The sequence below is a fragment of the Asterias amurensis genome, chromosome 3 (assembly GCF_032118995.1).
Source record: "Asterias amurensis chromosome 3, ASM3211899v1".
NCBI classification, from domain to species: domain Eukaryota; kingdom Metazoa; phylum Echinodermata; class Asteroidea; order Forcipulatida; family Asteriidae; genus Asterias; species Asterias amurensis.
In genome coordinates this window covers 14021593-14049243 of record NC_092650.1, presented here as the reverse complement: position 1 = coordinate 14049243, position 27651 = coordinate 14021593, and the positions used below count along the sequence as shown (strand labels likewise).

Here is a 27651-nt window from a genome sequence, read left to right as displayed (position 1 = left end):
ACTCGAGTTAAGGACCAGGGCCCAATTTCATAGAACTGCTTAAGCTTAAAACTTTGCTTAAGCAAAAATTTCATTGCTTAGTAAAATCAGATTAACGGCCAAGACTCCACTCAATTGTTATGCTTAGTAAACAACAGCTAAATACTAGTCATAAGCAATGTATATGGCATGACATTTTGGCCAGTATGATGTGTAAAATAAGTGATCTATTTTCGTGCTTAAGCAATTTTTTTGCTTAAGCAGCTCTATGAAATTGGCACCAGTAACCCGTCCTAACTTAGGATGGGTTCAATGCGTCCTACGTATTTGGATACGGAACTGAACCCGTCCTAAGATTAATCCTAAGTTAGGAAGAGTTTGTTGGAATCGACGGTAGGACACTGATGGTAATCACTCAAATTGGTTATTGTTAGCATAAAAACTTACTTGGTAACGAACAATTGAAAGCTGTTAAAGGCAGTGAACACTATTGGTAATAACTCAAAATAATTATTAGCATAAAACCTTTTTTGGTGGCAAGTAATGGGAGAGGTTGATGGTATAAAACATTGTGAAAAACGGCTCCCTCTGAAGTGCCATAGTGTTCGAGAAAGAAGTAATTTTCCACAATTTTGATTTCGAGACCTCAGATTTAGAACTTGAGGTCTCGAAATCAACCATCTAAACGCACACAACTTCGTGTAAGGGTGTTTATTTTCTTTCATTATTATCTCGCAAGTTCGATGACCGATTGAGCTCAAATTTTCACAGGTTTGTTATTTTATACATATGTTGAGATACACCAACTGTGAAGACTAGTGTTTGATAACTACCAATAGTGTCCACTGCCTTTAATAGTATAAAACACTATGAGAAACGGCTCCCTCTGAAGTAACGTAGTTTTTGAGAGACAAGTAATGTCTTACTCAAATAATAACAAACTTCAGCGGAAGCCTTTTAGTACGCATCTAAAAGCACAAATGAATATAAGAAGGGTGTTTTTTTCATTTTCATTGCTTTCATTATTATCTTGCAAATTCGATGCAGATGATGGGATACACCTAGTGAGAATACTGGTCTTTCTTAAAAATTGTCCAACGTGTACCGTACCTTTAAAGCAAGGATTGAAGCCTGTCTATAATACGCGTTGTCCTTTGGAATATAACACCTGTAACACGTATCCGGTTGTGCTTTCAATTAAATCAATTGGATTAAAAAACTTAAGGGGAACAGTGTATATAACTTGAGAAGTAAAATTTGATTCTTGTGTGTCAAGATATTGACAAATATCTGACGAAACAGCATGGACGTTCACCCTGCGATGCAAGTATCACTGTTAAAACTCGGGTGTTAAATCGTTTATTTCGTATATCTGTTATGTGACAACACCAGCGTGTTATTTTTTTTACACCGTAAAAATTAACACCATGGGGTCGTCACATATTTACCAAACAAATGATGAACATTAAATTTAAACCATAGGGTGTTAAAACAACACTTATTTCTGCAAAAAGAAAAACATTTGTGTTTTTTAACTCCCTGTTATGTTGTTTGTTATTCTCTCTTCGGTATGTGACAACTCCCGTGTTGTCAATTTAAACACCCAGTTTTTTGCAGCGTACCATTACTATGCTGTTTCTTAAAAACGTGTAGATGTTGTCATATCACTCTAAAAACTTGCTAGTGAATTTTGTTTGACAGATGTTTAACTTATAGAAAACAAATACTACGAAGACCACTCTTGATCCACGAATGAACCTCATTTACCAGGAGCTCCAAAACATGCAAAAAAGCATTTTTATCAAATCATGCAAATTACACTATGACCTTCTGAGTAGACGATTTGCTGAAAATAGATACAGATTAACGTCCACGTAAATCTCCCGAATTCCGAAAAAATCTACTCCGCATAATAGAATATGTAGCACGACAACAGAATCTACCGCAAAAAGTAGACATTCTTGGTGTTACCATAAACCATTGATACCTCTCGATGCAATGTTTCGAATCCAATTATAAGCTTTTTTAATTGAACAATAACAAGATTTACGATTGCAACAAGCACTGCACAATCTACTTAAGACTTGAATCATGTTGCAACCACAGATTGAGCAATTTCAAACTGAATCAAATAAACTGTTAATAATTGTTAAATGTAGTCATTGTTCGAAAAAGTACTTGTTTATTTTGTGTGTATTCCAGAATTAATGCTCAATTTTTTCCATCAACAAATAACATAATAACTTTCGATTTATATAGCGCCTAATAACTAACACTTTATTCTCTAAGCGCTCAACAAAGTCTGTCGAGAGTTCGATTAACTTGTTCAATCTTAGAGTAAATATCAAACTTTTTCCAATTAAACCCCAAAAGACTGCAGACATTTCTCACGTTTGCTCTCTTGGGAAATCGATTGATAAATCTGTCTTTTCCTGCAAATTTCATCTTTACTAAAGGCCTGACAGACTGTCGTATGCCACTGGAGGCACAAACATGAAGAAGTGCTCTTTACAGACATACACCAAATAATTGGGGTTAGCAGTTGCCGGGAAGAGACTTTTCCGGTAATAGCTAGTTCCAACGCTGGTTGCCCCCCGTTTCTCATTTTTGCAGTTGTCAATTCCAGCAGTTGTCAAGATACTTATGACAAAAATCTATCATGCTTCATTCAGGTTTAAAATAACTTTGTGTAGTGTTCATAACATGAATAAATTTGCTCAAGTCTTATCTGATTATGTGAGCTTGTTGCTAAAACAAAGGTCTAACATGAGGGCATGATTGGTGAGATTTCAACAGTAATTAAATACACTTGTGACACTATTGGTAATTGTCGAAGACCAGTCTTCACAGTTGGTGTAACTCAACATATGCATAAAATAACAAACCTGTGAAATTTTTAACTCAATCGGTCGCCGAAGTTGCGAGATATTAATGAAAGAAAAAAACACCCTTGTCGCACCATGGTCACAAGAAGTTGCTTGATTTCGAGACCTCAAAATTCTAAATCTGAGGTATCAAAATCAAATTCGTGGAAAATTACTTCTTTCTCGAAAACTACGTCACTTCAGAGGGAGCCGTTTCTCACAATGTTTTATACTATTAACCTCTCCCCATTACTCGCAATCAAGAAAGGTTTTACGCTAATATTTATTATGAGTAATGACCAATAGTGTCCACTGCCTTTAAGTACTTTAAAATCTGTCATGCTTCATTCAGGTTTAAAACAACTTTGTGTAGTGTTCATAAAATGAATAAATTTGCTCAAGTCTTATCTGATTATGTGAGCTTGTTACTAAACAAAGGTCTAACATGAGGGAATGATTTGTGAGTTTTCAGCATATAACTAATAAGCAGGTTTCTTAGCAAACCTTTAAATGTAAGCCGGGCACTTTTTGCAAATATTCAAAAATATACATTATTTTCTGCCAAGTTTACTTTTAGCAACATATTAATCAATCAACGATGGACCTTTCTTTTCTCTCTTTATTTGTAACAACGTCACGAGTTTAGTTTACAATTTTCCGCAGTTTGAACAGCGTTACCAACGCTGTATCTCAAATTGAATCAAGAAGAATAAGTAAACCATTACAAGTTGGGAAATAGTTAAATATTGTTGTTGAGGACGGAGTAAAACAATGAAACCAATGTAGACTAACATAAGTACATAGAGTAAATAGCGTGCAAGAAAGAGGCAGATTATCCAGCATGGTACATGTTTAAAGCCATTATACACTTTCGGCACAGACAAAAAAAAATTCACAGATTTACCAATAACTTACAGGGTTTACAGAAGGTAGTAGTGAAAGACTTCTCTTGAAATATTGTTCCATGAAATGCTTTACTTTTCGGGAAAACATTAAAATAATTATCAATTTTCGTTGTCGAGAATTACCGATTTATTTAAAACACATGTCATGACACGGCGAAACGTGCGGAAACAAGGGTGGGTTTCCCCCGTTATTTTCTCCAGACTCCGATGACCGATTGAGCCTTAATTTTCACAGGTTTGTTATTATTTATATCAGTTGCGATACACGAAGTGTGGGCTTTTGGACAATACTGTTTAACGAAAGTGTCCACAGGCTTTAACCCAAATCGTCAAAAAAAAACATAAAGTGGACATACTACAGCTGCATGTTAAATAGAGCAGCAACTCAATGAATCCTGAATTTCATTCATCGCAAGGTTTAGCTATACTTCCGGATTTTAGGCTTCAATGGCGCGGTATACCTTTGTGTTGTAATCTACCGCATTCATTCAGTTGTTGTAGTTCAAAGGCATAAAGTGGCAACTCTGGAAAGATTCTTGCGTCTAATCTTGGAGGAAGGAAGAGAAGCAGCTCGAATGACCCGCAAAACCACAGAGTATTACAAAAGAATACCCTGACCAGTGGAAAAAGATAGGACACCTCCTACTGGACGGCCGATTAACGAGCGGGATTAGATCTCTTTGTACAGAACCCGTGGTACCGCCGGTATGCACCGTTTCCTTCGTGTAAAGTTGAATCATTGGAGACAAGAATTGTGAATACACACGTTTTCATATACCGTTTGTAGTGTTTACATGGCAACATCATAGCATATTTATACTTTTTTTGCAACTTTCCTGTCACTAACGGTGGTTCAAAATTAGGGTAATATCACACGAGGGTGGTTGGTATTCAATTGTGCTTTTCGGTTTGGTGGGCGAAAGTGTACACACAAGTTGTTTTTTTCTTTACTATATCCATACGGCATACGACACCATAGTTGAGTGAAGAATCAAGTGCGCACGCGCGAACTTACGCCAGGTCGCCCATTGTTTGTATAAGGTATGTGGGTGATTACGAGGTGTGGTTAAACGACCGCGGTACCACAGGTTCGACTTTTGAAGTCCCTTCGTTCGAGCTCCTTCTCTTCCTTCCTCCATGGTCTAATGCAAAATATCGACAGAGCCATGCTTACCGCCGAATTCTGTGCTTACGATCACCATTCGTCGCTGACCAGCAAGAGCCGAATTTCTGCGATAGCTGTGTTAGCGTTAAAATGCAAAGTAAAGTGGAGACCGCAAGCGCAGAGGTCAAAATTCCCCACTAACCCCTGAACTACGCTTGACGTAAGCACAGAATGCCGATTCGTTGTTTACAGTAAGCAGGGCCATGAAATTGGGCCAAGATTTCGTCGCAGAAACACCAGTCAATACAACTCCTATAATATAAAGGCTTCTAGTCCAGTACCGTTGATTTGAGATAGCTTACGTATAGTGAACATGGCTCAAGTGGAATGACGTCACATTTACGAAGTTGAAACACGCCCCACTTGATCTTCTCTAATATTGTCTGCGATTCAGCAGAAACTGACATAGGAAGGGCCGTATATCAGACAATAAATGACTGACATGTTTTCCCCACTGCGACTGAGTTAGACCATAACTCCCCAACATTAATTGCATCATGAATCGTGTCTCCTGGAAATTAGCTGCATTTCTAACCAGGATGGTACACAAGGTCGCTCTTATTAAGTTTCGTTTCTATAAAGGACGAGTTATTTACGATCAACCGAGTTGTGGTATCTAGCAATCAGATTTGAGTTGTGGTCTCAGGGCCTTGGAGACGGACGGTCACGGCTCAGCAAAATATTTTTTCCCGCCAATAAATTACATTGGGACTGTGATTGAGGAAAAGGGGATGAGTATGATGGATATCGGAGCTGAAGTGAGTTTGAAGGGGAAAAGGAAACACAAACATGTCTCAAATATATTAATTCTAATTTTGGTTTGTACCCATGCACCGATGTGTGTTAGCACTGTACACTCAGTACTTTCCCGAGTCCTGTGCAAAAAATATCACAGGCATATTACTCTCGAGTGGGATTTGAACCCACGACCCTCGCAATTCTAGAGCAGTGTCTTACCAACTAGACTACTCAAATATGGTACAGAAGTCTGGATTGAAATAGGAACTCCAAAGTTTGAAAACTATGGTGGCCCTGAAGGGACATCGCATAACGCAAACGTGTGCGCACACGTATGCAATGTCGTGAAACAAATCGCGAATATATGCGCACACGTATACAATATCGTGAAACAGTTCGCAAATATGTGCGCACACGTATGCAATGTCGTGAAACAATTCGCGAATATGTGCGCACACGTATGCAATGTCGTGAAACAATTCGCGAATATGTGCGCACACGTATGCAATGTCGTGAAACAATTCGCGAATATATGCGCACACGTATGCAATCTCGTGAAACAAATCGCGAATATATGCGCACACGTATGCAATCTCGTGAACCAAATCGCGAATATGTGCGCACACGAATGCGAATTGTTTTGCAATGTCGTGAATTTTATTGCATACCATGTTGCATACCATTAGGATGATGTCATAGTTGTGGATAATTTGTTACCGATCTAGGGAGTACTGTGGCGCTACAGCAGGCTCCCTCTGTAAAGCATGTGTATACTGTACCCACGAACTTGGCACCAGGCCAAGGAAGACCACCCGCCTCGCTTGCCTCACAACAAAGACTACTGCTGCAATGACTACCGCTTATCTCACTGTTGGAAAGAAACCCCCCAGATCATTAGACATTTTATTCAAAGGTATGCAACATGGTATGCAATAAAATTCACGACATCGCAAATAATATTCGCAGACGTGTGCGCACATATTTGCGAATTGTTTCACGACATTGCATACGCATGCGCACACGTTTGCGATATGCGATGTCCCTTCAGGGCCACCATAGAAAACAGACCTTTAGTTTTGATCAGTCATGATTCAGTGAACCACAAAGTGAAAAGGACCACATCCGAGATATTATTTCACAGCCTAAAGTGAAATAAATCAGGGTTCAAGTAGAAAACCCTTAAAAACAGTATACATCGGTTATCGGGATTCACATACGAAACCCTAAATTGGAAAACTACACCACTAAGATTTCAAAGAGAAAAACTTTAAAGACAATGGACACTATTGGTAAGTGTCAAAGACCAGTCTGCTCGCCTGGTGTATCTCAACATACGCATAAAATAACAAACCTGTGAAAGTTTGAGCTCAATTGGTTGTCGAAGTTGCGAGATTAAATAATGAAAGAAAAAACGCCCTTGTCGTACGTAGTTATTATTACCATTAAAGGCAGTGGACACCATTGGTAATCACTCTAAATAATTATTAGCATAAAACCTTACTTGGTAATGAGTAATGGGGAGATATTAAAGGAACACGTTGTCTTGGATCGGACGAGTTGGTATATAAAAAGCGTTTGAAACCGTTTGTTATGAAATGTTTATGGTTAGAAAGATGTTTTAAAAGTAGAATATAATGATCCATACAAGTATCACTCAAAGTTGCACGGTTTTCTTTTTACGTCGCGAACTATCACGGTCGGCCGTTTATGGGAGTCAAAATTTTGACTCCCATAAATGGCCGACCGTGTTATTGGACGAGGTAACAAGAAAACCACGCAATTTCGAGGCATATTTGTGTAGATCATTGTATTCTACTTTTACATTATCTTTCTAACCATATGCATTTTATAACAAACGGTCACAAAACAGTTTTCAAAGACCAATTCAACCGATCCAAGGCAACGTGTTCCTTTAATGGTATAAAACATTGTGAGAAACGGCTCCCTAAGGAACGTAGTTTTCGAGAAAGAAGTATTTGTCCATGAGTTTGATTTCGAGACCTCAAGTTTAGAATTTGAGGTCTCGAAATCAATCATATGAAAGTTTACAACTCCATGTGAAAATGGTTTTTTTTTTCTTTCATTATTATCTCGCAACTTCGATGACCGATTGAGCTCAAATTTTCATAGGTTTGTTATCTTATGCATATGTTGAGATACATCAATTGAAAAGACAGGTCTTTGACAATTACCAATAGTGTCCCGAGTATTTAAGAAAAAAATACTTCAGTTATCAGTATTCACATTTTAGGAAACCTAGAGTGAAAGAAGACTTTACGATCGGTATAAACCCACTGATGAAAAAATACCTCAGTTATCAGGATTCACATAATAGGAACCCCTTAATGAAAAAAGGACTTCACTTAGAATCAAAATAGAAAACCCTTTAAGACACTGGACACTAATGATAATTTTCAAAGACTAGCCTTCTCACGTGGTGGGTGTATCTCTACATATACATAAAATAAACCTATGTAAATTTGAGCTCAATCGGTCGTCGAAGTTGCGAGATAATAATGAAAGAAAAAGCACACTTGTCACACGAAGTTGTGTGCTTTCTGATGCTTGATTTCGAGACCTCAAATTCTAAATCTGTGGTCACTTCAGAGGGACCCGTTTCTCACAAAGTTGTATACTATCAACCTCTACCCATTAGGCCCTACTCGTTACTAAGTAAGGCTATATGCTAATAATTATTTTGAGTAATTACCAGTAGTGTCCAGTGCCTTAAAGAAAATAATACCTCGTTATCAGGATTTTGTGTTAGGAAACCCAACTTGGATTCACGTTAGAAAACATACAGTGCAAAATAACCCCAGTCAGGAAAACCCATTGGGAAATGTTATCTCAGTGGAAAAAAAACTCTGTCATGATTCAAAATAGGAAAAGGAAGAAGGACAAATAGTACAAAACCTGCGATCAACTGGACATTGCGAACATAATAGAGAATCGCGTTATTAGATTTAATGAATCGTTTTGTTTGATCTATATCTCTAGACCCTCTAAGTCAAAATCATTTCAGAGGAAATGAAATGTCGACACCCCCCCCCCCCCCCACCCTTTACCTATACCCTTATTGGCAGGAAGAGCGCATCACTGAGCAAAAACACACCGGGATATGATTTTATTTTTGTCCTGAAAATGACGCACAAATCTTCCTTTCTCGTGAGCATTAAAGTGTTTGAAATCAACGGCAGCTACCGGCATACTGTCAGTCAGACAACGCTTGTTATCGGTGCATCTCCCACTTTGTAAAACTACCTAGTGGATCGCTGAACCTTTGCAGAGCGAAGATCATTCTAGCGGCCACCCTTTTAATTTTTTAAGTCCTTCTTTTCTAAAAGCAGACTTGATGAATTATTTTCTTGAGGATTTCTATCGTGGTATTTCCACTTCCTCCCCGACGAAATCAAAAGCCTGTGACCTGCCGTCACGGCACGATTTGTGAGTGACTAGACCGAGCGACCACCAGAGGCTTCGTCTCTAAAAACGCTCTGGAAATTAAATAAATTAAATAAGATGGGGCGGAAAAGAGACGGGCAGGGGCGTAGGGATTTGACTCTCACCGAGGAATTAGAAGGATCTTTGGAAAATGAATCAACAGTTTGAAACGTGATGTCTAGTTGGTGAAGGATGGGGGGGAAATTGCGATATGCTTGGAGGGGATTTGTTGAACTTTTTCACAGCGAGATTGGTGTCCCTTGTTGATCAAAGTGTTTGCTTAGAATGTGCCTGTGAGAATTTTGAAACTACTGAATGTAATTGCAAAAATGGTTCAGCACGAAGGATGACATTGCCGTAGTGTAAATCATTCAATAATATTATTCATTGATCATATCATCTATGGTTTGTGGTGACATCTACCCTTCAAGTTGTTCTTTAGAGAAATGTCTTGCTTTTGTTCTACTACCGCGGAGTAGATTTTTAGAATTCGGGAGACTTCTCAATTCTGAAAAGAACTGTCCCGCTTTTTTTAACCTGGTGGGCTGAAGGTAGAATATTAGTCTTAATAATATACTTAAAGGGAAGGTACACTATTGGCAATTATTAAAGACCAGTATTCTCACTTGGTGTATCTCAACGTATACATAACATAACAAACTGTAATAATAATAATAATATACCGTTTTTATATAGCGCTTTTCACGCCGGAGGGCGTCTCAAAGCGCTTCCGACAATATTACCCCTGGTCACCGGGCCTTAAATCATTCTTTAAACCATCTCAGCTCCCTGGGGAGTATACAGCCTGTGCGACAAACACATGCGCTACTCGGCTAAACCAATCACAAGAACCACCTCTGCCCTCACAGGTACCCATTTACCCCTGGGTGGAGAGAAGTAATTATAGTTAAGTGTCTTGCTCAGGGACACAAGTGTCACGACCGGGATTCGAACTCACACTCTGCTGAACAGAAGCACCAGAGCTTGAGTTCGGTGCTCTTATACACTCGGCCACGACACCCTAACAGTTGAGCTCAATTGGTCATCGAAGTTGGGAGAAAATGATGAAAGAAAAAGCACACTTGTTGGACGAATTTTTGTGCTTTCAGATAGGAATAAAAGACTTCTAGCTAGAAGTCTTTTAATATTATTTTTAGTGAGAAATTACCTCTTTTTTCAAAAACTACGTTACTTTAGAGGGAGTCATTTCCCATAATGTTTTATACTATCAACAGCTCTCCAATGCTGGTTACCAAGTCAGTTTTGGAGTTAATATTTGTTTTTGAGTAATTACCAAACGTGTACCTTTCCTTTAACATACTTTACCTTTAGTGGATCGTTATTAACTTCGCTACCGCGGAATCGGTTCTCAGTTGGTCTCAGTGACGTTTCGACTAACATGCTCTAGTCTAAAAAGCAAGACAGTTCTCTCAAGAACAACATCAACCTAGCAGGTAGATATTTAATACCACAAACCACATTTATATTAATACATCACCATGCAATGCCTCGAATCCCATATTATATCCTACTTTCATTTCTTCAGAAAGAATATTTTGCAGATGATAGTTAGTTTCTTGAACACGATACATTCGCTGAACATATTTAGGAAAGCATTTTTAACAGCAGTTTTTAAAGCCATTGGACACTATCGGTAATTTTCCAAAGACTAGTCTTCACAGTTGGTGTATCTCAACATAATGCATAAAATAACAAACCTGTGAAAAATTTGAGCTCAATCGGTCGCCAAAGTGTTATTGGCGAGATGTTATTGAATAAAAAAAACCTTGTCACACGAAGTTGTGTGCTTTCAGATGCTCGATTTCGAGACCACAATGTTTAAATTTGAGGTCTCGAAATCAAATTCGTGGATAATTACTTCTGTCTCGAAAACTACGTCATTTTAGAGGGAGCTGTTTCTCACAATTTGTTATGCTTATAAACCTCTCCCTATTACTCGTAATCAAGAAAGGTTTTATTATAAAAAGTATTTTGAGTAAACCGATAGTGTCCACTGCCTTTAAAAGAAGTTCAAACAAAGACTCCAAGAAGCTAATGAACTTTGCTTTGTTTAGTTAAAGCATGAGTGATTATGTCATGAGAAATCAGAACAGAATATTGACTTACCCCGTCGCACACGAAATAAGATTCCAAGAGAGATAAATTATTCATATTAGTATCTGTGATTGGTTTTTACGTTGAGTCTGAATTCAGTACTGACAAATTATTCCAACGCAATCACAACATGCTCAGAAACAATATTCCCTCCCAATTCAAACCATTCTCTTGGGACATATAAACTCGACAGTCATATTTTCATTATGACGAGCCAGACCCCCCCCCCCCCCCCAATAAAGAAGCACAAAAACACAAGAAAAAAACACAAAATTGAGTTCGATAAAAGGTCTTGTTAAACACGGTGTCAGTAATGAATTCCAATATGGCCGAAAACGGACGAGGGAAATGGCGGTCACGTTGAAATCATTAAGTCATTGAACGGAAGGTTGTATAAAAAGGTCATCAACATTTTACGGAAATCAGTCGTCAACAGCGCCAGCATCGGCTAGAAATCGATAGGGACATTTCCCTTTTTCCTCCAATTCGGTTTCAACTAATCGATAGTAGGATTGGGGACAAATCAAGCCCATTTCCCGTCCATAACTGAATCAAGGGTTCACATTGAAATCCTCGAAGGAAAAGGGAAGGCTAATATATCATGCTGATTAGCCCTCTAGTCCCTGCACCGCCTGAGTTTGCTGAAAACTAATACTTCAAGATTCTTGCAGTTAATTACTGGAATCGTAGTTCAAATTTTAAAAGATAGCCACAGCTTAATTTTTATGCACAATTTGAACCTTGATATTTGTCTAAAAGTACAAGTTCGCATGAGAACAATACATGTCTCTCGTTAAACGGCTACGGTAATTTTTATGGCGAATATTTGTTTGTAAGGATAAAATGGACACAATAGCTTTTAAAGGCTTTTATCTGACTCAATGATTATACTGATTAAATGCGAAGGCGTGAGTTTTCGACAATATTATCATGAATGATGAATAAATACAGTTTCCTTTGTGTTTACAAATGAGCGTCTTGTTGGGGTAAGAGCTAAATTATTTCACCATCATTAGCTTCATTAGCTTAATCATGATTATCGAGGATTCTTTTGATGTTCTTTTTTTTTCTACAAACAAAAGCTAGCAAGGTTTCCTCCTACCACTACAGTATATCGATGGGCGGCTGGGCGGTCCAGTGGCTAAATGGTTAGAGAGAGAGAGAGGGGCGGGGAAGAGATCAAGTTTTTCTTGCAGTAAGTGAATCGGCCACCATCAAGTGCATAAGAGTCCTTTTGGGACATTATAATAAAACCATACCATTTGGCAACCGTCATTTCTTATCTCAATATTACTATTATGTTTTATTATTATCATTTTGTTTACCATAACAGTACAAAACAAAAATATACAATACAATATACCCCGAGATGGGCAAGGGACAACAAAAGCAAATAAACACTGTGATCTGTAGATCTGTTGCCCCACATCTGGAGTACACAATAAAATCAATATAGATTTAACATAACATAGTACACAAAGCAATAATAACATCAGAAAATTATACAGTCTATGCTAGTCCTATACCGAAGGATAAACGACTTGATAGCAATCCAACAGTCTTTCAGATGGTTGTATTCCACCATTCCAGGGGTGGACCCATTGATGTTTGCACAGGTGGGGTCAGCTATGTCAAGCAATACCACGCGAAAGATTAAAGCCCGCTTACGTATACGAGTCACTGAGAAATTCCGTTGAGACAGCGGACTAGTCTATGTTGTAAATAATCCAGCGAGTAAACGATCTTGCATAAGGCACTTGAATAATAAATTATGTTTCTCAAGGGTACTCTCAAAGAAGTCAGGGATTTTAACTAAATTCATACTGCAGAGTATGGTTACAAAAAGCAGAATCAGCCAGTTGCTAACTGGCATTGTAGTTAAACATCGAGATTGTCCATATATGGTGAAACTAAAATTAAAGTGACAACATCGGATTGTCTACTGCGTAACTACTTACAGTATCATTCATAGGCCTAACTAATGCTCCACTGTCAAATCTTCCATTTTGATAATCAGCCGACATTGTAGAAACTCGTGTCAAGCATTGGAATGTCTGCTTGAAGGCAGTGGATACTTTTGGTAATTACTCAAAATAGTTATTATCTTAAAAACTTTTTTGATAACGAGTATTGGGGAGAGGTTGGTAGTATAAAACTCCCTCTGAAGTGACGTAGTTTTTGAGAAAGAAGCAATTTTCCACGAATTTGATTTCGAGACCTTAGTCATTATAGAATTTGAGGTCTTTAAATCAATCTTCCGAAAGCACACAACTTCGTGTGACAAGGGTGTTTTTTTCTTTTATTGTTATCTCGCCCCTCCCCCTCTTTCTCACTTGCAACAGGCGCCTGTGCGGCACCTAAATGTAGCCTGACCTAAATGTAGCCCCAAACATGTACCTAGATGTAGCCCGGACCTAAATGTAGACCCAAACATGTACCTAAATGTAGCCCGGACCTAAATGTACCCCCAAACATGTACCTAAATGTAGGTGCCGCACAAGCGTCACTATATTGGTACTCGAACTGCACTTTAAGTCTGAACATGGACGTGACACAATCTTAACTTTGCCAATCTATATGATCCATCTAAGATGAAAAGCAGTCTTTAATTCCGCCAAATGGGTTCTGTAAATAAAAGCACTGAATGTCTACATGGTTTTCCGGTCTACTTGGGGATGCTCAGTAATATTAATGTGGTGTCTGATTGCATGACAGACTTTTTGCGCACAGTAATGTTTGCTGGAAAGTCGTCTGGAATGTTGCTGATTGTTATTTTGGAAACAGGTAATCCTTCGCAACTCGGACAGGGTTTGGGTTTCAGAAAACACTTCCAGTATTGGCAAAATTAACTTGTGCTTTAGAAAATAACAGATAGAAAATAAAATATGTATACCAACCGCGGTTAACAGTGTTAACGACAAGGGAAAAGCCACCAAAAGCGCAAAGCTTCCAAATAAAGAAGCTAAACATGATCATGAAAACTCTTTTTCTTTTTTTTCTTATTTAAAACATCCAGGCCATCATCATTCTTATGAGCCTATGAGGCTATTGAGTGGAAGTTTGCTCCAGAGGTGCATAACACTACACTCTAAGACTCGAACCCAAAGAACAGCTTTACCTTAACAAGGGTGGTTAAAGACACTGGACACAATTGGCAATTGTTAAAGACTGGTCTTCTCACTTAATGTATCTCAACATATGCATAAAATAACATACCTGTGAAAATTTGAACTCAGTTGGTCATCAAATATGGGAGATAACAGTGGAAGAAAAAGCGCCAATGACACACGAAGTTTTGCGCTTTCAGATGCTTGATTTCGGGGCTTTAAACCTTTAAGTCTCGAAATCAAATTCATGGAAAACTATACTTCAGAGGGAGCTGTTTCTCACAATGTTTTATACTATCAACGGCTCTCCAATGCTTTTTACCGATTAAGCTTTTATGCTAACAATTATTTTGAGTAATTACCAATAGCTACAGTAACGGGACTGGGATTTGACAGAGACAAGCTGGCATAAATACTGTTAGGCTTGACAGTGAAAGTTTTGTATGTAGTAATTTCCTCCTGAAACTGACGCAGTGTCTGAATCACGGGGCTTCGGCTACGGCTACGACCATTGGCTAAAGCTACAACGTTCAAGAATTGGGCTTTTTGCAATCTAGCTATAGCCATTAAACAAATCCATTACTCCGAACATGAACATCTGTCTGATGTGCATACTCTAAACCAGGGCCAAACTTCATAGCTGCTAAAGCAAAACATAATGCTTAATAATTTTCGGCCAACAAAAATTGTACATGCGACATGGTAGTTTGGCTGGTAAGTTTATTCAGGTAAGCAAAATTTGATAGTGCTTGGCTATTGTTGTGCTTAATATAAGCAGCTCTATTAAATAGGGCCCTGCCTACAATACAAGACACAACTTATCACAGGGCAAAAATCCCTCTAAAGCATGTCAGTGGGAAAAGCTACTTTGACGTTTGTTTGATTAAAGGCAGTGGACACTATTGGTAATTGTCAAAGAATAGCCTTCACAGTTGGTGTATCTCAACAAAAGCATAAAATAACAAACCTGTAAAAATTTGAGCACAATCAGTCATCGAACTTGCGAGATAATAATAAAAGAAAAAACACCCTTCTCACACGAAGTTGTGTGCGTTTAGATGGTTGATTTCGAGACCTCAAGTCCTAAATCTGAGGTCTCGAAGTCAAATTCATTGAAAGTTACGTCTTTCTCTAAAACTATGGCACTTCAGAGGGAGCCGTTTCCCACAGTGTGTTATGCCATCAACCTCTCCCCATTACTCTTCACCAAGTAAGGTTTTATGGCAATAATTATTTTGAGTAATTACCAATGGTGTCCACTGCCTTTAAACCATTTCCAGTAATGTTTGGGGTGCAGAGATCTTTCAAAGCCACAACGGTTGTCGAAGCATGTACAGCTGTAGATACATTGATCTTTAAACACAATTACTGTCAATCACATTGGGTCATCTATCATTGTTTTAATGAACTTGTAGTCTATTGGAATTCATTGTGCGTACGGGTACATACAACTTTTACTTTACTTTATCGTTACTCATGCTTTATCAATATATACAGATTGGTCTCATGGAAAAAGGTTTTTAGCAACTCAAGATTTTTTTTTAGTTGTATAGCTTTAATTTGCTAGTATACCATCTGTTGGAATTAATCAATACCTTTAAACGTTGGAGCATACTCCGCAGACGCCGAATTGATGTTCGGGACGCCATATTTCAAATTTGGGCCGTACATTTTGTGTAAAGAGAATATTAATATGAAAATAGGCGCGAGATATTGCCATAAATCCGGAGTGTATAACGTTTACGCAGAAAAAATAAACTCTAATAGGAATACACAATCTGAAGAACGTTTTGGACAGTAAAGTTTATCGGATTCAAAATTTAGGGCATACGAACTGATGTAATTCTCCGTAAACCACATTACTTCGAAGTGAAACGTTTTTCAAAAGGCTTTATACTACACCGAAAGCTTCTATATAGGCTTCTAAATAAAAGTTTGTATTGCATTTCATTTTAAGACTGATCATCAACCGTACACCTTCCCTTCAAGGAAATCGAAACCTAACACATAATCGAAAGAAGTTTGTCTGTCACAACTCGTGAATGATCGAATGAATATTACACCACCCGGGACCTGCCAACTTTATTTGAAATAGAAACAACAACCTTGTCTGTTTTCCAACCAAGATATTAATGTTTTTCCAACATCAAAATAAGTCAGACTGTCATGAGTTTAATACACTTAGTTCCGTGAAACGTCAATCGACCCAAAAAATAGTCCAAATCTGTGATCATTAGGTCTATTTTTATTAGAAAAGTGCAGACAAAGAGTTTTCCAAGACGTCCAAGGCAATCTCGATCATTAATCTCTTGACTAAAAAAACCCAGAGAACATATCTGCCAATCGAACAAACATGGACATGACAAGTTTATACGGACAATATTGGTGAAGAGATTGTCACGTTGTTATTCCGAGGCTTAACACGCTGTAAGAAACGGCTGGGATAGAAAAAACCGAGAGTAATACAGAGACAAAAACAGACAGTATAAAGTTACAATAATACCTAGCTCGTACAAGAAATGCAGGTTTTTTTACAAGCATTATGAGGAAACAACTTTACCGATTAAAAAAAAGCGTAGAGGGCGGACAGCGTAAATGTTAAAGGTTTCTTTATACGATCAACAGTATTGGCATTGATCTTGTCCGGGGCAGGGTGTACGAATCTATGTGATATTATAGACGCGAATAAGTAACTCTAAACTCCGCTATCTAGGAATGATTGCTATTTAATCTTGGTCAGTGAGAGAAACACCTGCAATCATCATACGGAAACTTCTCTTGATAGTGCAGCCCGGTTTAATTATCCTAGAACCTTCTAAAGAAATCCGGCCGTAAATACCTATAGATTTCAGGGAGACAAATATATCCCTGATGCACGGTCTTTATTTACAATGCACTTCTTCCATTATGCTGTGGGAATTCTCGGCTGTAGGACACTGGCCGGCGGTGAGGGAATTGGAATTTCTAATAAATGTTTGCCTTTTCGAGGAGCGTAAAAATCTGTTTCTTGGGGAAAGCAATTTAGGGAAACGTCGCAAGCTTCATCTTGGTATGCGGTTTTTTATAAGAAGTAATAAATATGACTGTGGTATTTTACTTCTGGTTTTTAATTTTGGGGTAAAGTTTCAACTTCGCTGTCCTCCGTCCATGTCACAGATTGGGTGCGGTTCAGCTTTGCTGCCATGGGCGGCGCGCCGTATCGATACCTCTCGTCACTATTACCCCCCTTGGAGGGGAGGGGGAGACTGAAAGACAGAGCTGGTGGCTCCCAAAAACATTTTTGTTTGTGAGAGCGCTAGTTCAAAAACTTTCGAGCGCTTGTGTGACGCTATGACGCTTAGTACGTGCGTGTCCAAATGCAAGTATTGTACACGATTCTACTTTAAAGGATTCATGTTTTTACACGGCCACCCTAAACTGCATAGAGTTAGACATTTTACAAGATCAAAGAAGAAAAAGAGGAGACCAGCTGCTTTTTGACTTGATGCCTCTGTTGTGGGTTACCATACTTGATTGGGTTGATATGGTGGATCGGCCACAGGCCTATTATTAAAATGTATCAGACTCTGGCCAATTTGAATGAACCAAGTCCAAGAGTTCTGAGCGAGCACGGGATTCTGTAGAAAAAAATTGCGCGGCAAAATCGATCACCCCTGGGAACGAGGTTGGGTACCCCCAATTTTGTCATTGGACTAGCTCATGACGTCACACTGGTGCGGTGTGGTGCCATTCTGAGTGAGCTTTACATGCAGTAATGTAGTGGAGACAGATCTGGGTTATACGACGTGTTATGAATAGTTACTGAGAAGGCAGCTAACGTTGATATGATGAAATATGTAACACATCTTAAAACAATAAAATACGGATTTAAATCTAGTTGTAGTGACTTAAAGCGACCGGACAACCTCGGCAATTGTCAAAGAGAGGTTTTCGTACTGTATGTGCCTAGCCGCCTGTATACATGAAATAACTCAGCTGTGAAAGTTTACGCTTAATCGGTCATCGGAGTGACGAGGAAGTAGAGACGAGCCTTTGGCCATTGCGGAAGTATATTCACTGCCAAACATTTGGCTGTTATTGGACGACTGTATTGATGTTGATGTTGAGGGCAAAATATACACACAATCGGAAAAAAGCCATTTGTGCGTTACACTGAGAGTTAATGACTCCGCGTATCAGTTAAGTTAAAATCACATTTCCCCGGACTTCTTTATAAAATACGATTGAGAAACACAACTTAAAGTTTGAGTGCCTATAAATTCATCGATAAGTGGGAAACAAAATTGAGTATTCAGCTTAAACCTAAGAGGATGGTCCTTTGTAACATTCCATTTTGTGCTACTAACGACACCAAACTACGGTGGTTTCAATACAGATTAGTCCACAGAATACTTAGATGCAAGTTTTCAACTATGTTTTGGACCCAATTTGGGGATTGGATAAGGAGTATTCTTAATATTAACATTCGCTTAGACAATGAGGCTATCCTTTTTGGTATTACAAAAAAATCTTGGAGTGCTCTTAATCTGATCCTTCTTTTGTGTCGTTTCCATATCTATACAATGAAAATAAGTGAAAATAGACTCTCCCTTGCACTATTAAAACTGGATTTAAAGCTTTATTACACTTTGGATAAATACATCTCCATCACAAATGATTCCACTGTTAATTTTCACAAAAAATGGGACTCTTTCAAACTATTGGTTTAAGGTTAACATCGTATTTTGTATTTTGTTTATTTACTTTTTGCTGTTAATGTTACGTATTTTCAGCGTCTTTGTAATTATGAGGAGTGGTCTTAAGTTTGAATAAAAAAAATCCTCCGTGGGAAAAAAAAAAGGAAAAAAGTTGAGTGCCCAGGGCAAAGTTGTTTACCCGCTGTTTTTTTTTTACAACCAAGACTGGTCCGCTGTACACAAACTTAATGGTTTGCACACCTGAGACACCTGACCCCAACAATATCTATGGGTCAGATAGATGGAATGGTAAACCATTTCTGAAGACTGTGGGATTGCTATCGGCTTGTCACTAGATTGAGATTTCAGCTGTAATATCCAAAATGAAGTTTTGCGCACCCATAAATGGGTAACCATAAAAGTCTCATTTCGCATTTCCTTTTTTCCGGGGTTCATTTTACTTAACTTAGGACATTATGATGAAAACTCTGTTTCATTTTAGTAAATGGCATTTCTAGGAAAACAGTTACATTTAAAAAATGCGTGACATTTGGACTGAACATTAAAGGCAGTGGATACTGTTGATAATTGTCAAAGACTAGCCTGCACAGTTCGTGTATCTCAACATATGCATTAAATAACAAACCTGTGAAAATATGAGCTCAAACACCCTTGTCACACGAAGTTGTGTGCGTTTAGATGGTTGGTTTCGAGACCTCAAGTTCTAAATCTGAGGTCTCGAAATCAAATTCGTGGAAAATTACTTCTTTCTCGAAAACTACGTCACTTCAGAGGGAGCCGTTTCTCACAATGTTTTATACTACCAACCTCTCCCCATTACTCGTTACTAAGTAAGGTTTTATGCCAATAATTATTTTGTTTAACTAACAAAAGTGTCCACTGCCTTTAACCCGGTTAACGTCGGACAGTATGATGAAAACTCTGTTTCATTTTAGTGAATGACATTTCTAGGACAACAATTACATTTCAAAATTGCTTGACATTGAGGCTGAACACTAACGAACTGCCCTGAATCCAAAATGATCAACTATTCTGAATTCGCACGCCATGATCTCCACATTGAAAAAAAAACATGGTCTTGCAAACATCATGGAGATCGACAAAAAGACTACTCAAACATTGACAGAAAGTAATTTCAAATCAATGTCCAATTTTGAGCGAATCAAACCGAAACACGATACGACACTCTAATTGGAATGTTGAAGCAAAGATCAAGCTTATTCCTAATATGTAAATTGACTATTCACATAATTGAGGGATTACATTTCACCGAAACTCATCTACGACAAAGACCCGTTCTCATTTTGGGCGGAATTAAATTGAAATACAATACTAGATTTGTGTTGAAATTGTAAAGAGCTGCATCCACGTGCATCGTTAAAACCCGGAAGCATTGTAACAAAACGCTAGCCTTGTATCCCACGGGCATCTTTATGCTTGCAGCACCGCCAGAATTCCCGACTCTTTCCACAAGTAACAGCAAGACATCGTAAACGCTATAAATTGTTTAATTGGATTTGTATAGAGTTTCTAAGAAACAGAATAGTTTGAAACGACGATTGGACTGTGAATGCCCGAGGAGCAAAGAAAGTAGCCCGGGCCGTTGTAGTTTTATTTGTGTGGAAGTTAAAGGGACACACCGGCTCACGGTGTACGCATTTCAGGGCTGTAGAATCATAAATAATGTTTTCATAGATGGTTGCTGTAAAAAAAAATCATCAAAATGTCACATAATTAGCGAAAAATGATTAAAAAACCCAAAAGCGGTAAAAGGCCAGCGTAAACGTGTTTCCAGCCGTTGCAACTGTAAAGTCTTCGTGACATCGTCGCACAATATTGCAAGTAGACTGGTGCTTTGTTTATAGCAACGTTTTACTACGACGCAGCATAAGGATCCAGTCTATCCATAAAGTATAAACAACCAGCATATACGGATCAGGCAAATCCTTCGACGATGCAGGTAGTCGTGCTTCGACGTACATCCAAAGGTCGTCACGAAGAACATAAAAAACTAACCCAGAATATGATGGGACAGTGACAAGTAAATAAAGCATTCCTGGCACCAACTTCCTGGTGAACTTGTGGCTGGTGGCCGACTAAATTTTTTAACAGTAAAGAAATTTTGTGAGCAGTATTTTCTGCTAAACAGATGAAACTGAGGGGCCCTGTTATTCACAGTGAAACATTTTATAATCTCGGGGGGGGGGGTGGGGGGTGGGGGGAGGGAATCGTGAGGGGTTCAAAAGCGTCCTTGTGAGAATGTATTTTGAAATGTAAGTGTAGCTGCAAATCTTGAACGTAAGCCTAGCTTGACTCGGGATTGAAAGCGTATTTTTTTATTTTAGCATAACAAACCTAAATGATGTGTATGGATTGTATGGATATGGAGTAGCTGCATAGCTTGGAACGTAACCATATCTTTTGGAAAGTAAGCATATCTTGGAACGTAAGCATAGTTGGGTATCTTGGAACGTAAACGTAGCTGCGTATGGATCGTAAGCATAGCTGAGAAGCTGTGTAGTTTAGAACGTAATCTTGTCTTTTGGAACGTAAGCATATTTTGGAACGTAAGCGTAGCTGGGTATCTTGGAACGTAAACGTAGCTGCGGATGGAACGTAAGCGTAACTTGACTCAGGATTGAAAGCGTACCTTTTGTATATATAGCGTAACTTGAGAAGGAGCGTAAGCAAAACTTGGAATGTAAGCGTAGCTTGGAACGTCATATTTTGGAAGGTATAAGCGTAGCTGGATATTTTGGAACGTAAACGTAGCTGCATATGGAACGTAAACGTTGCTGCATATGGAACGTAAGCGTAGCTTGACTCGGGCTTGAAAAACTTACCTTTTTATATTATAGCGTAACTTGAAGGAACGTAAGCGTAGCTGAGTAGCTGCGTAGCTTGGAACGTAACCAAATAATACCTCAACAATCTCAAAAATAACACTTCATTCACAGAATTAAAAAAAAAATTTTTGACAAACTTATGCTTTGAGGGAATTTTTTTTATCATATTTTTTTAAACCTTTTATACAAAATTATTTTTCACCTGTTCTTTTTTCGATCGGGGCTCCGTTTTTTTAAATCCTTTTTTTCTTCTTCATAAAACATTTTTTAAGCTACTCACACAATAACACTGTCAATATAACAAAATGCGGTATTCCTACGTTTTGACATCGTCAATCTTTTTTATTGTTTCCTGAAAACTCCTAGCAAAAAGAAATTAGGAGCCATGAAACAAAACAGAGTATAATATTGGAACGTTGCGATCACAAGAAATAACGGATTTGACACGAGGTGTACCGACTGACTGACAAACCCACGATGACAAACATGTACTCTGATGTCTGGCTCCCAACCCCTCCCAAGCTCACGGCGAGACCCGCAAGCTGGGAGTTCATAGCGCCCGGGATTACACCTCCAGCCCCCCACGAGACACGGCATGTGCGGTACGTGATATGCCCCGAGGCTTACGTTCCGAATGCTCCACCCTGTGGGGCCATATAACAAGCTTCAGTTACACGGACTCTGTGAATGCGAATCTTACGTTAGATTTTTCACCATTATTTACATTTTGTGCGATAATTTGAATACATGATCTTTTTCGTCAATTACTCGTTAATAATTTTGTAAAAAAAGATTTAAATTTGGTTTGGTAAGTTACTTTTAGACGGCTGGAAGTAAAACTAGCCCGGAAGGTCACGTGATTGTTTGTACCACTTTTTGGTTAGAACAATCACGCGACCTTCGTTTTTGTTTTAAAATGCTCAAAAACGGCCAAATTTGATGATTTTTTTTAAGGACTGTTCTTCTTCATTCCTGGAAACCCGTAGAATACATTTCTTAGTCTATTTTGTAGCCCAAATAGCCCAATTCGGCCGGTGTGTCCCTTTAAGCGGTGGGATTTCTGTATCCTGAAGGGATACGAGGTTGCTATGCATTCAGGAGCTGAGGAAATTTGTCAAAATGGGGGATCAAAACAAGCATTTTCAACCTGCTTGTAAAAGTTTCGAGACTTCTCAGCCAACTTATTGACGACGAGGAAAGTTTAAACTGTTTTTGTGGGTTTTTTGTGTTTTTTCTTCTAATTTTTGTCTTTAAAAGTCAAGTTTGATTACAATTGGTAACGGTCGATTAAAGTTACGTTTCAACTATTTGAGCTATGAGTTGCCCCGTGTCCTGATATTATTGTTACTATTGAAGTGTCTAAAGATGTCTGTTTCAACAGCAATTGTTGCAGTTTTGAGAAAGACGGCAGTGAAACAAGTAATAGTGAAGGTTATGACACTCCTGATTGAATTTTCTCTTTAGACATGACATAAAAGGTGAAATATTTATTGAACCTTAAAGCTATCATTCAGCTGTGCTTCAGGCGATGCCTCAGTTGAGTTTGCATTTGTTGTTAAATTTTTTGCATCACAAAACAAGAAGTAAAGATTGAAGCATAATATCATCCTCGGTAAAAGCAATTAGGCACAAAAACCAACAACAACGAAAGCAAAACCGAGTCGGTAAGAACACCAACAGTTCTAGAACGAACTTAACCATTTTGTTCAGAAAACAAACAAAGAATTAACAGTCTTCACCACTATAGTATTCCTCAAAATAAAAGTATCAAGCTAGCACATCTCCTAAGCAAGTCAAGTATTTACGTTTCGGGATAACAGTGCATAAACCACTGACTTTGCCTCAGCACCAGCGCGTCAAAACACTTTAGAAATGCAATTACCATTCTCTTGAGAAAAACACAAGTCTCGCGTCTTGCAGTAGTAGCTATGTGTCAAATCAACCCAGAGCAGGGTACATAAACGATGCAACGGCTCAGCCCGACCTGATCGCACTCCAAAAATGAACTCGCCGAGTCAAGTTGACAAGGTGTACATGCTAGCTTGAGGGGTAGTCTGTGGACTTCCCCCCCCCCCCCCAACCCCAGGCCAGGATCACCACAGAATTATAATCGCGTGATTTGCACTGGGGCTGCGAGTTTGATGGATTTAAGGTTAGAACAGGAACAGCAACCTCTGGATCTGGCGTTTCAGACACGGTACCGTCGCTCGCGTTGAAGACATAATTAAAAATGCAAGTGGATTAGTAATGACAAGTTTAACGATGTGGATGTGGTACTACGGCAATCGGCATGGCCTTTGATAGTGAGGTGGCGGTGCGTTTCACACGGGGACTCCAAGCCACTGACCTGTCGGACAACTGGGAAGTCTCGTGAAGTAGAAATGTTTTGTTGATGTTTCAATTTATAATAGTATGATGGTTACACACCTATATTACGACACACCTATATTACGACACCCCTATGTTCCGACACCCATATGTTCCGTTAACTCAGCCTATATTCCGACACCCCTATGTTCCGACACCCCTATATTCCGACACCCCTATATTCCGACACCCCTATGTTCCGACAACTCAGCCTATATTCCGACACCCCTATGTTCCGACACCCCTATATTCCGACACCCCTATATTCCGACACCCCTATGTTCCGACAACTAAACCTATATTCCGACACCCCTATATTCCGACACCCCTATGTTCCGACACCCCTATGTTCCGACAAGTTGTTTTCGCACATATTACTCAGTTGATCAATAACAAAAACACAACTTGTATTACGCAAGGTTTCCCAGTAATTTTCGACCGGGATTAGGTTTGAACATTCATAAAATGAATTTGTACTATTTTAAAAAGTGATGGAATCACGCATGCATTTCATTTTTGTTTGTGGTTTATACACATGAGTGTGGCTCCCCGAGGTAGCTGGCAATAAAATACTCGGTACTTTGCTATTGTTAGGTGCGTGTCCGTGTTGATAACATTTCATGAGCCTTCAATTAATAAAAATTCCAGCCCTCTCCTGCGTTTATTGCGCCGATGTGTAATTTCTTTCTTTTGCCCCCCCCCCCCCACCAAAAATAATAATAATAATAATAATAATAATAATAATAATTTGTTAACAATTGATAACAACAAATAATTAAGTCCTACCACCCCCTTCATTACTCAGTCCTCTGCTAAAGAAACCAAAGTTGCTAATTTTTAATAGCAGAATAACACTTAATATACAAATTAAACTCCTTTGTGGGACTATAAAGATAGGTTACCGGTACGTTCATGGACTAAAAAATGGCTAACACAAAATATCGGTACAGGTTGTCGGAACATAGGGGTGTCGGAACATAGGGGTGTTTGGGTCGTTGGAATATAATGGTGTCGGAACATAGGGGTGTCGGAATATAGGGGTGTCGGAACATAGGTGTGTCGGAATATAGGTTGAGTTGTCGGAACATAGGGGTGTCGGAACATAGGGGTGTCGGAATATAGGGGTGCCGGAACAAAGAGATGTCGGAATATAGAGCAGTCACCAGTATGATAACAAACACTCTTCTGTTCGCGAATTTGTGTACCGTAGCTTGGTTTTTGAAAGATTGTTTCAAAATGGTGGAGGCTTAATAATTATTCATCAAATAATTAACGACTCCATATGCAGGAGGTAATACAAGTGCGGACGACCTATACGCACTGTGTGATACACAAGTTACGTGTTGGTTTTTGCGCTGTCTTTTTCGGAATAAAAACTGCGACCGCCTTAACCAAGGTTAGCTGTTAGGCAGTGGACACTATTGGTAATTGTCAAAGACTAGCCTTCAAAGTTGGTGTATCTCAACATATGTGTAAAATAACAAACCTGTGAACATTTGAGCTCAATCGGTCATCGAAGTTGTGAGATAATATTAAAAGGAAAAAAAAAACACCATTGTCACGCGAAGTTGTGTGCGTTTAGATGGTTGATTTCGAGACCTCAAGTTCTAAATATGAGGTCTCGAAATCAAATTCGTGGAAAATTACTTCTTTCTCGAAAACTATGGTACTTCAGAGGGAGCCGTTTTTCACAATGTTTTATACCATCAACCTCTCCCCATTACTCGTCACCAAGAAAGGTTTTATGCTAATATTTATTCTGAGTAATAACCAATAGTGTCCACTGCCTTTAAAGTGCTTTATGATTGTGCACCAATCAGGGAGGATTGATACGGACGGGGAAGTTAGAGGCATAATACCTACCCCTTTATTATCTCAGAATGAGGTTTTTTTTTTTAAGATGTGATCGAACGATAGGACACTTCACGCTTTAGAACATACCTTTTTTCTGAAACAATCACCCAGAAAGGATGATAACGCTACAAAACATGATCCTAATCTTTAATATGTTTGCCCTTTCCGGGGTTCTTGAGCGGCCCTGGAATGTACAGTAGTGAAAGCTTCGCTATTCGTGCAAACGCTCTTTCCATTTCAGTTTATTCAAAAATAACACAAGTATGTAAAGAGACGGAATTTATGGCTCACTCCTTGACAATATTAGTTGGTAACTAAATTTAAACAAGATTGAGCTCATTTTTATAATATACGAAAATGTACGTTTGGTTAACCACTCCATTGACCAACTGCTAGAAAACAATTCAAAAAACACATAACTTTTAATCACAACAGAAAAAACCCTTGCCTATTGGTACATACAAATTGATACCAAAATGTCAATACTGAGAAAAACATTTAGCCAATTTCACCACAGCAAATTAAGAGAAAACGATAATTATTTCTGACGACTAAATGTTGAAGCTCTTCTAACACAGTTTTAATTTTTTTACAATAATTCTGTCATCGACAATCCCACAGTGATACTCCGAAACCAACCGCAATGGTCTTGACAAAGCAAAATTCCCAGACTGAATATTATAATCGTTCCGAACAAAAATCCAATAAAGTTGTCAAAATTCTTGTTTTTGCCGATGAACACATTAATGCAGAACAAGACCTACTCATTGTCAATGTTTATTTTATCCATATGCATTGCAAAAATCGCGTTTTATGTACCAGTGGACTTCACACACTACAAGTGGTGCGTTTAACGTGCTGTGATTATCATGTTAGAGGTTGAAGATGCACAACACTAGCGCAAAAGGGTGTCTGGAGTCCCGATGACACGATCCACATAGGTTATGAAGTCTCGTGATATGTCAAATAATATTTCCGCTGTTAGATGGCGTCATTTGTTTTCGGCTGCTTGCTTGAAGTTTGTATCCGTTAAAACCATGAAGGTAAATTTAATTAAAATTTTGGGGCCAAACGGGATGAGGGCTACACTTTAACTGGTGTGGGCTGTTGACCCAAATCAATTGCCACCAGGGGCACGTGCCAACTACTCCCGGTGTGGCGGTTTCAACTTTCCGCTGTGTTCAGTTTTCCGAATGACCAAATACGGTAGCATTACGTCATGCGATGCCTGCGCACAGCAAGCGAAAGTAGTCCATTTTTAGTGCCGTATTGAGTTATCCGTTACCCTCCGGTAGCTTTCATGGCGGCGTCCACGAGTCGAGTGCAACTAGCGGCAAACGCGTGGATCGTATGAGTTGTTTTTTATGCAAGCAGAGTGTGACCTGCCTGAAGTTGTTCCCATGAATACATGTAAGGATAGGACAAGAGATTAAGTGACTACACAGAAAAGAATCGTAATATAAACAATGTGGGGTCACTGCTGAGAGAACTACATTACTCGCCAGGGTACTCGCGGCGGTATTTGCTGAGAGGTCACCCGGAAAACTGAACACGCCGGAAAGCTAAAACCGTT

The 27651-nt window shown here is 38.8% G+C and overlaps 1 protein-coding gene across 1 annotated transcript in view; it reads right to left on the bottom strand.

The window, feature by feature from the left end:
* LOC139935069 (glycine receptor subunit alpha-4-like) overlaps nt 1–27651 on the bottom strand; it is a 162408-nt gene that overhangs the window by 43903 nt on the left and 90854 nt on the right. The gene's annotated exons all lie outside the window — the stretch shown is intronic.